Below are 9,149 nucleotides of genomic sequence, written 5' to 3' on the forward strand. Positions count from 1 at the left end.
CCCCTGCGTACTGAATGAGACAGCCCCACTGTCCTTGGGCTGAATATGACAGGAAGGAGTAGTCTCTCCTCTCTCTCTAAGACGCCTGTCAATACGAACAGCTAGAGACATGGCAGACTCCAACGAGGCAGGTCTCTCATGAAAAGCAAATGCATCTTTCAATCCCTCCGAAAGACCATGGCAAAATTGACTTCGGAGTGCAGCATCGTTCCAACCAGTATCAGCTGCCCATCTCCGAAATTCAGAACAATATATCTCTGCGGACTGTTTACCCAGGCATAAAAGACGCAGTTTAGATTCAGCCAGAGCAATAAGATCTGGGTCATCATATATCTGCCCCAGGGCTACAAAAAATTCATCCACCGATCGGAGGGGCCGTGCCCCCACCGGCAGCGAAAAGGCCCAAGACTGAGCGTTATCCCTGAGCAGCGAGATGATGATCCCCACCCTCTGCTCCTGATCACCAGAGGAATAGGGAAGTAGGCGAAAATGGAGTTTGCAAGCCTCTCTAAAGCAAACAAAATTCTCACTACCCCCGGAGAACATATCCGGAAGCGAGATCTTAGGCTCGGAACAAACTCCATGAACGCAAGCAGAACCGGTCACCTGAAACTGAGACACAGTTTTATGGAGATCTGCTACCTCCAGTGAAAAACCTTGCATGCGGTCAATCAAAGCTAAAACCGGATCCATGCTTAAGACGGTAATGGCGGTTTATAATGTCACGGATGATGTATCAAATAGCTGGAAGTTATGAATAAACGTCCAACTGGGTTGATCCCAAACTAAGGAGCATATAGGTGACCCCTATAAAACCCTAAGAGCTCACCCTGACTGCTAAGCACATACAAGGGTCTCAAAGGTAGACGATTGTATGCCCCCGTACCTAAGACTGTGTGACACCTGAAAACCCTATAATAGTGAGGGGACACGACCACCGGCTCCCTGCACTACATACGGACGGAGTCAGGGTCACCTAGAATCAAGCCAGCAAGGAAACACCAATACATGAAAGGACTTATCTGAACAAGCAGCAGCAGAAGCCTCCAGCAGTGAACACTTCAATCCAGGAAGTAGTATAAACCGCAAAGTGAGGCAGTATGGGAGGGAATATAAAGGAAAGAGGATTAGTCTAAATAGGTGACACCTGGGAGAAGGAAATGAGATGAGAAAGTGAAACCAAAACAAAGAACATCATCCAAGAGGTAGAGAAGGTCGTCTGTCAGAACTTCTCACAGAACTGGCAGTGACACAAACAGTGTCAGGTCATAGCACATCTACATGGAGTACCTCCTGACATCACACAGTGTCCGGTCATAGTGTAACGCCCCCAAGTGGCATTACCACTCCTGCACCCTGCTTCTGTCTGCACATGCAATAACAATGTCATCTTATGCATTTTATTCCAGGTCCACCACAGTGTGCATTTCCTTCTTATGCATTTGTATTGTTCATGTAATAACCTGGTTCCCCAGCGGGTGGCAGCAGACTTTGCAGTGCTACTCTACAGAGGGTGGAACCTTGCTTTCCAGCTCTGATGTAGTCTCCTCCAAGGAGCAAATACAATCTTAGTAGAACCAGTTGGTTCCTGTACTCCATCCTATAGGGAAAGAAAGCAGATGCTCGTCCCTCTGGGACTGAGCTCTCCCTAAAAGTCAGCAAGGACAATAAGTTCCTAGGATCACAGTAAGAGTCAGACTCAGAACAACAACATCAACCAGGATGGAAAGCATTCCTATTTAATATTGCTGACATAGCAGAGCTGAGAGAGTACACTACAGATTCAGCAGAGTGAAGTTTGTTTTGCAGAAGTTCTTTGCCTGCCAAAGTCCTGCTAAAACCTCTTAGGAACCAAGACAAGTTCTGTGGATTGTTTGGATTATTGTTTATGCAAAGTAAAGCAACTTTTGAACTTCCATATAACCAAGTCTGGACTCAACTTTATTTCTACACTATCCAAGTACTGCTTTGGATGGCCACGTCTGGGATCCAACCGTATCCAGGAATGGAGCACTGTGACAAAAGTGCTACAGAACATCTCCAGGGATATTGTGGCCTATCTAACACCACTCTGTCCTTCCTACACTGGGTACCAACACTACCATCTACAAAGGGGACTCCATGTCCTTGTTGCTTAACTGCAATTGGCGGCAGGTTTACTTGCTCTATAAGAGGGGCATATTTTGTAGAAACCTCCTAAGAAACCCATTGCAATTGTGCATCTACATGCAGTAACTCCTGACGTCCCATGCACAGTGTCTGGTCATAGCGCATCTATGTGAAGTACTTTCTGATGTCTCACGCACAGTGTCAGGTCATAGTGCGTCTATGTGCAGTACCTCCTGACGTAACACAGTGTCAGGTCATAGCGCAACGACTTACAATACCTCCTGACATCACACACAATGTCAGGCAGGTCATAGCGCGTCTACGTGCAGTACTTTCTGATATCACACATTGTCAGGTCATAGGGCGTCTACATACAGTACCTACTGACCTCACACACAGTGTCAGGTCATAGCGCATCTACATGCAGCACCTCCTGAGATCACACACACAGAGCAGGTAATAGCGTGCCTACATGCAGTACATCCTGACATCACACACAGTGTCAGGTCATAGCGAGTCTACATGCAGTACATCCTGACATAACACACAGTGTCAGGTCATAGCGAGCCTACATGCAGTACATCCTAACAACACATCCAGCAACCCTGTCCACAAGGGCAAAACGTGAGGCTATGGTGGGCCAATGGGGGTAGTAGTAGTCTGTACTCACGGTCAGCAGAGCCTCCCTGGGCCAGCGTGCAGTGATGGGGAGGATAGCACAAAATCTTCCGGGGCACTCTCTATTGCAGGGAACACCAGTCCGACAGCAAACAACTCCCAGTTCCCTCCAGTTTGACTAACCACACATACAATCGGAGGAGGCTTAGAGTCCCACCCATGGCTGGCTGATAAGTTACAGGCCTCACAGGTAGAGATGTCCCAAACTATTCGCCGGCGAACAGTTCCCGGCGAACATAGCTTGTTCGCGTTCGCCGCGGCGGGCGAACATATGTGATGTTCGGTCCGCCCCCTATTCGTCATCATTGAGTAAACTTTGACCCTGTACCTCACAGTCAGCAGACACATTCCAGCCAATCAGCAGCAGACCCTCCCTCCCAGACCCTCCCACCTCCTGGACAGCATCCATTTTAGATTCATTCGGAAGCTGCAGTTTTAGTGAGAGGAGTGACAGTGTAGCTGCTGCTGATTTAATAGGGAAATCGATAGCTAGGCAAGTGTATTCAGTCCTGAAAGACTCATCTGATCTCTGCTGTAAGGACGCACCCCAAAAAGCCATTTTTAGGGCTAGTATATCAGTCTGCTTTTTCATTTTTTTTTTTCCTGTGTAATCTAATTGCAGTTGCCTCTCAGCGTGTGTGTCAGGCTCACAGCGTATATTGTGCCCACTTTCCGAGTGCCACCACTCATATCTGGTGTCACAGTAGCTTGCATTTAAAAAAAACTAAAAACTTTTTTGACTGTAATATAATAGCAGTCAGTTGCCTGCACGCGTGTGTGTTTCATGCCCTGCAAGTGAATAGTGTCACCAGCGCAACTCATATCTGGTGTCACAGTAGATTACATTTTAAAAAAAAACTACAATTTTGACTGTAAAATAATAGCAGTCAGTTGCCTGCACGCGTGTGTGTTTCAGGCCCTGCCAGGGCACAGTGTCACCATTTAAAGAATAAAAATAAAATTTTGACTGTAATAGATTGAATAGCAGTTAGTTGTCTGCAAGCGTGTGTGTCAGGCCTACAGCGTCTACTCTGCCAACTTCTGCCAGTGCACAGTGCAACTCATATCTGGTGTCACAGTATATTACATTTAAAAAATAAAAATAAAATTTTGACTGTAATAGATTGAATAGCAGTTAGTTGTCTGCAAGCGTGTGTGTCAGGCCTACAGCGTCTACTCTGCCAACTTCTGCCAGTGCACAGTGCCACTCATATCTGGTGTCACAGTATCTTGCACGCATAGTACAACTAAACTAATCTAAAAAAAAGACAGGCAGAGGCAGGCCACCCCGCAGGGGCCGTCGTGGTCATGGTGCTGTGATTCCCTTTGGCCCTAGAATAATGCCCAGTGTTCAGAGGCCACGTACCCTGAACTCGAAAAGTTCTGAGGACATAGTTGACTGGCTAACACAGGACACCCAATCTTCTACAGCTTCTGCTCGGAACCTTGACGCACCATCCTCCTCCAGCTCAGCTTCGGGCACCTCTCAAGTTACCACTCGCCCGCCTGCCGCCACCACCAACACTAGCACCACAGCTGCTTCACTTGATCTGGCAGAGGAGTTATTTACACATCAGTTGAAAGAAATGAGTGATGCGCAACCATTATTGCCAGAGGATGTAGATAACAGGGATATGTCTCAGTCAGGCAGCATTACACACATGGACGTACGGTGTGATGATGATTATGTTGTACCCGCTGCTGCTTCCTTTGCTGAGTTGTCAGATACAAGTGAAGCGGTTGATGATGACGATGTGTCCGTGGATGTCACGAGGGTGCCCGCTCGAAGAGAAGAAGAACAAGGAGACAGTTCTGATGGGGAGACAGAGAGGAGGAGGAGACGAGTTGGAAACAGGGGGAAGTCGTTGCAAGGAGCTAGTGACACAGTCAGACAGCATGCATCGGCACCCGGGGTCAGCCAGACAGCATGCCAATCAACGCATGCTGTTGCCACCACCAGAATGCCGTCATTGCAGAGCTCAGCAGTGTGGCATTTTTTTTGTGTGTCTGCCTCTGACAACAGCGATGCCATTTGCAACCTGTGCCAAAAGAAACTGAGTCGTGGGAAGTCCAACACCCACCTAGGTACAACTGCTTTGCGAAGGCACATGATCTCACATCACAAACACCTATGGGATCAACACATGAGTACAAGCAACACACAAACTTGAAGCTGCCATCCTCCTCCTGGTCCAGCATCTTCAGCCACGTCAACCACTGCTGTCCTCCTTGCCCCCTCTCAACCATCCGCCACTCCGTCTCTCGCCTTAAGCAGTTTCAGCTCATCTGCCCACAGTCAGGTGTCTGTCAAGGACGTGATTGAGCGTAAGAAGCCAATGTAACAAAGTCACCCCCTTGCCCGGCGTCTAACAGCCGGCTTGTCGGAACTCTTAGCCCGCCAGCTTTTACCATACAAGCTGGTGGAGTCTGAGGCCTTCAAAAAATTTGTAGCTATTGGGACATCGCAGTGGAAGGTACCCGGCCGAAATTTCTTTGCACAAAAGGCAATCCCCAACCTGTACTCGATTGTGCAAAAGGAAGTCATGGCAGGTCTGGCACACAGTGTTGGGGCAAGGGTCCATCTGACCACTGATACCTGGTCTGCAAAGCACGGTCAGGGCAGGTATATCACCTACACTACGCATTGAGTAAACCTGCTGACGGCTGCCAAGCATGTAATGCGTGGCTCTGCAGAGGAGTTAGTGACACCGCCACGACTTGCAGGCAGGCCTGCTGCCACCTCCTCTACTCCTCCTACTCCATCCTCTTTGATAACCTCCTCGGCTGAGTTCTCTTCTGCTGCTGCGTCTTGCTCCACATCAACTGCACCCCCCCAGCTCCCCAGGGGCTATTCCACATCCCAGATACGACAGTGTCACGCCGTCTTGGGGTTGACTTGCCTGAAAGCAGAGAGTCACACCGGACCACCAGCACCCCTGTCCACCCTGAATCAGTGGATCAGTGGCTGACTCCGCAACAACTGGAGATCGGCAAAGTGGTGTGTGACAACGGAAGCAATTTGTTGGCGGCATTGAATTTGGGCAAGTTGACACATGTGCCGTGTATGGCACATGTGTTGAATCTGATTGTACAACGCTTTGTGCATAAGTACCCAGGCTTACAGGATATCCTCAAGCAGGCCAGGCACACTTTTCAGATATCCAGCGGCGAAACAACATGCCAGTGGGGCGCTTGATTTGCGACAGCCCGACACATTGGAATTCAACACTCCTAATGTTCGACCGCCTGCTCCAGCAAAAAAAAGCCGTCAATGAGTATTTGTATGACCGGGGTGCTAGGACAACCTCTGCGGAGCTGGGAATTTTTTTGCCACGTTACTTGACGCTCATGCGCAATGCCTGTAGGCTCATGCGTCCTTTTGAGGAGGTGACAAACCTAGTCAGTCGCATCGAAGAAACCATCAGCGACATCATCCCATTTGTTTTCTTCCTGGAGCATGCCCTGCGAAGAGTGCTGGATCAGGCCATAGATGAGTGTGAAGAGGAAGAGTTGTGGTCACCATCACCACCAGAAACAGCCTTATCAGCATCGTTTGCTGGACCTGCGGCAACGCTGGAAGAGGAGTCTGAAAAAGAGGAGTCAGAGGAGGAATGTGGCTTTGAGGAGGAGGAGGAGGAGGAGGAGGAAGACCAACCACAGCAGGCATCCCAGGGTGATCGTTGTCACCTATCTGGTACCCGTGGTGTTGTACGTGGCTGGGGGGAAGAACAGACTTTCAGTGAGATCAGTGAGGACGAGGAACGGGACATGAGTAGCTCGGCATCCAACCTTATGCAAATGGGGTCTTTCATGCTGTCATGCCTGTTGAGGGACCCTCGTATAAAAAGGCTGAAGGAGAACGACCTGTACTGGGTGGCCACGATACTAGACCCCCGGTATAAGCAGAAAGTGCCTGAAATGTTACCAAATTACCGGAAGTCAGAAAGGATGCAGCAGTTCCAAAATAAATTTAAAAGTATGCTTTACACAGCGTATAAGGGTAATGTTACAGCACAACGGGAATCTAACAGGGGAAGAGGTGAAAGTAATCCTCCTCCTACCACGACCACGCCGGCAAGGACAGGACGCTTTAGAGACGTGTTATTGATGGAGGACATGCGCAGCTTTTTAAGTCCTACGCATCACCACAGCCCTTTGGGGTCCAACCTCAGAGAACGACTCGACCGACAGGTAGCAGACTACCTCGCCTTAACTGCAGATATCGACACTCTGAGGAGCGATGAACCCCTTGACTACTGGGTGTGCAGGCTTGACCTGTTGCCTGAGCTATCCCAATTTATAATAGAACTTCTGGCCTGCCCCGCTTCAAGTGTCCTGTCAGAAAGGACCTTCAGTGCAGCAGGAGGTATTGTCACTGAGAAGAGAAGTTACCTAGGTCAAAAAAGTCTAGATTACCTCACCTTTATTAAGAGTGAATGAGACATGGATCCCGAAGGGACTGACAGTGGGCGATACATTTGACTAAAAAAGGCCTTGTGATGAGATGAGCTGCCTTGGGTTAAAAATGGTCCACACGCTGCTGTATTTTATCTCTGCATGCCGGATAACTTGCGTGACTTATCTGCCACCAACTAGGGTTCAAGCCGCAATGTTTTAGCGCACTTTCTGCCTGGAAAATAATTTTTCAGGCATGTGTACATGATCGTTACCTTGTTGTGGTGAAGGGGCTTGCGTATCACAATGAAGCGACCACCTCTATCAGTGTGTTGGCAATGGCAATGTTGACACACCCCAGATGATAAGGTCGTTGCTTCATTGTGAACAGACCAAAAGCGATCGGCTGGATAATTGTGCATAGAAAAAACATTAATTAATGGAAGTAAGAGGACCGACCAAGCATCTTTTTCCATCTCCCGGTTCCTAAAATCTATTCCATACACGTCCCCTGATAGGGGACGTAACAGGGATTAAACTGATAGGAATAGTACTACTTAAACATACCACTCATATAGAGTAGCACAGTACATTGCAAGGCGTACGTGCAGTGCCCCAAATTGGAAGTAAGAGGACAGACCAAGCATCTTTTTCCATCTCCCATTTCCTAAAATCTATTCCATACATGCACCGGCCCCTGATAGGGGACAAAACAGAGATTAAACTGTTAAGAACATATTTTTTTTTAATTAAAAATAAAAGAGGACAGCCTCTGCGGAGCTGGGTATTTTTGGGCCGCGTTACTGAACGCTCATGCACAATGGCTGTAGGCTCATGCGTCCTTTTGCGGAGGTGACAAACCTGGTCAGTCAAACCCAAGGCAACATCATCGACCTCATCCCATATGCGTTTTTTCTGGAACGTGCCCTGCTAAGAGTGCTGGATCAGGCCGTAGATGAGCATGAAGATGAAGAGTTGTGGTCACCATCACCACCAGAAGCAGCCTTGTCGTCGTTGATTGCTGGACCTGCGGCAATGCAGAGAGAGGAGTCTGAAGAAGAGGAGTCAGAGGAGCAAGGTGGCTTTGAGGAGGTGGAAGACCAACCACAGCAGGCGTCCCAGGGGGCTTGTTGTCACCTTTCAGGGACCCTTGGTGTTGTACGTGGCTGGGTGGAGGAAGAGACCTTCAATGACGTCAGTGAGGACAAGGAACGGGACATGGCTAGCTTGGTATCCAACCTTGTGCAAATGGGGAGTTTGCGGTTATGCAAATGGACTGTTTGCGGTTGTTTGCGGTGCGTCAAACGGGGAGTTTGGTCTGTCATAGTTTGGTCTGTCACTGTGAAGCGGGCGTAACCGTTTCACTACCTGATCGATACAACATCATACCTGATGTTTTAAAGCACGTTATTCCAAACAATTTAGGAATGTTAGGTGATTTATGCCCTTTATGGATTAAAACCCGACTCTGCGTCAACTACGTAATTTTCCATGGGAGTTTTGCCATGAATCCCCCTCCGGCATTCCACAGTCCAGGTGTTAGTCCCCTTGAAACAACTTTTCCATCACTATTGTGGGCAGAAAGAGTCCCTGTGGGTTTTAAAATTCGCCTGCCTATTGAAGTCTATGGCTGTTCGCCCGTTTGCGAACATTTGTGAAAATTCGCGTTCGCGAACGGAAAATTTTATGTTCGCGACATCTCTACTCACAGGTGCACCTAAATGCTGCCTATGGATGGTAATCAAGGCACATTTAGATTGGAGTTAATACACCTCCACATATAAATATACGATTTAAATGACAAAAATACGTGTTCTCAAAAGGCAGGAAATGCTCAACCCCTGTTGTGCATTTATGCTCGGGGGAGCAGATACTGTGCTTGTGGTCTGTTGCTAAGGGTGATCCCCAGCAAAAAATGCATACAGTGGAGGATTTCCGCAGCAGACCACAAGTGCCACAAAGACATC

At 48.4% G+C, this 9,149-nt stretch overlaps 1 non-coding gene across 1 annotated transcript; it reads right to left on the reverse strand.

Moving 5' to 3' along the window:
• Window positions 1-7,764: 7,764 nt before the first annotated feature.
• Window positions 7,765-7,948, reverse strand: LOC122925238. Its single transcript, XR_006387559.1, has one exon. It is a non-coding gene; the product is annotated as a U2 spliceosomal RNA (small nuclear RNA).
• Between the last annotated feature and the right edge of the window lie 1,201 nt (window positions 7,949-9,149).

The sequence above is a fragment of the Bufo gargarizans genome, chromosome 1 (genome assembly GCF_014858855.1).
Source record: "Bufo gargarizans isolate SCDJY-AF-19 chromosome 1, ASM1485885v1, whole genome shotgun sequence".
Lineage (NCBI taxonomy): Eukaryota > Metazoa > Chordata > Amphibia > Anura > Bufonidae > Bufo > Bufo gargarizans.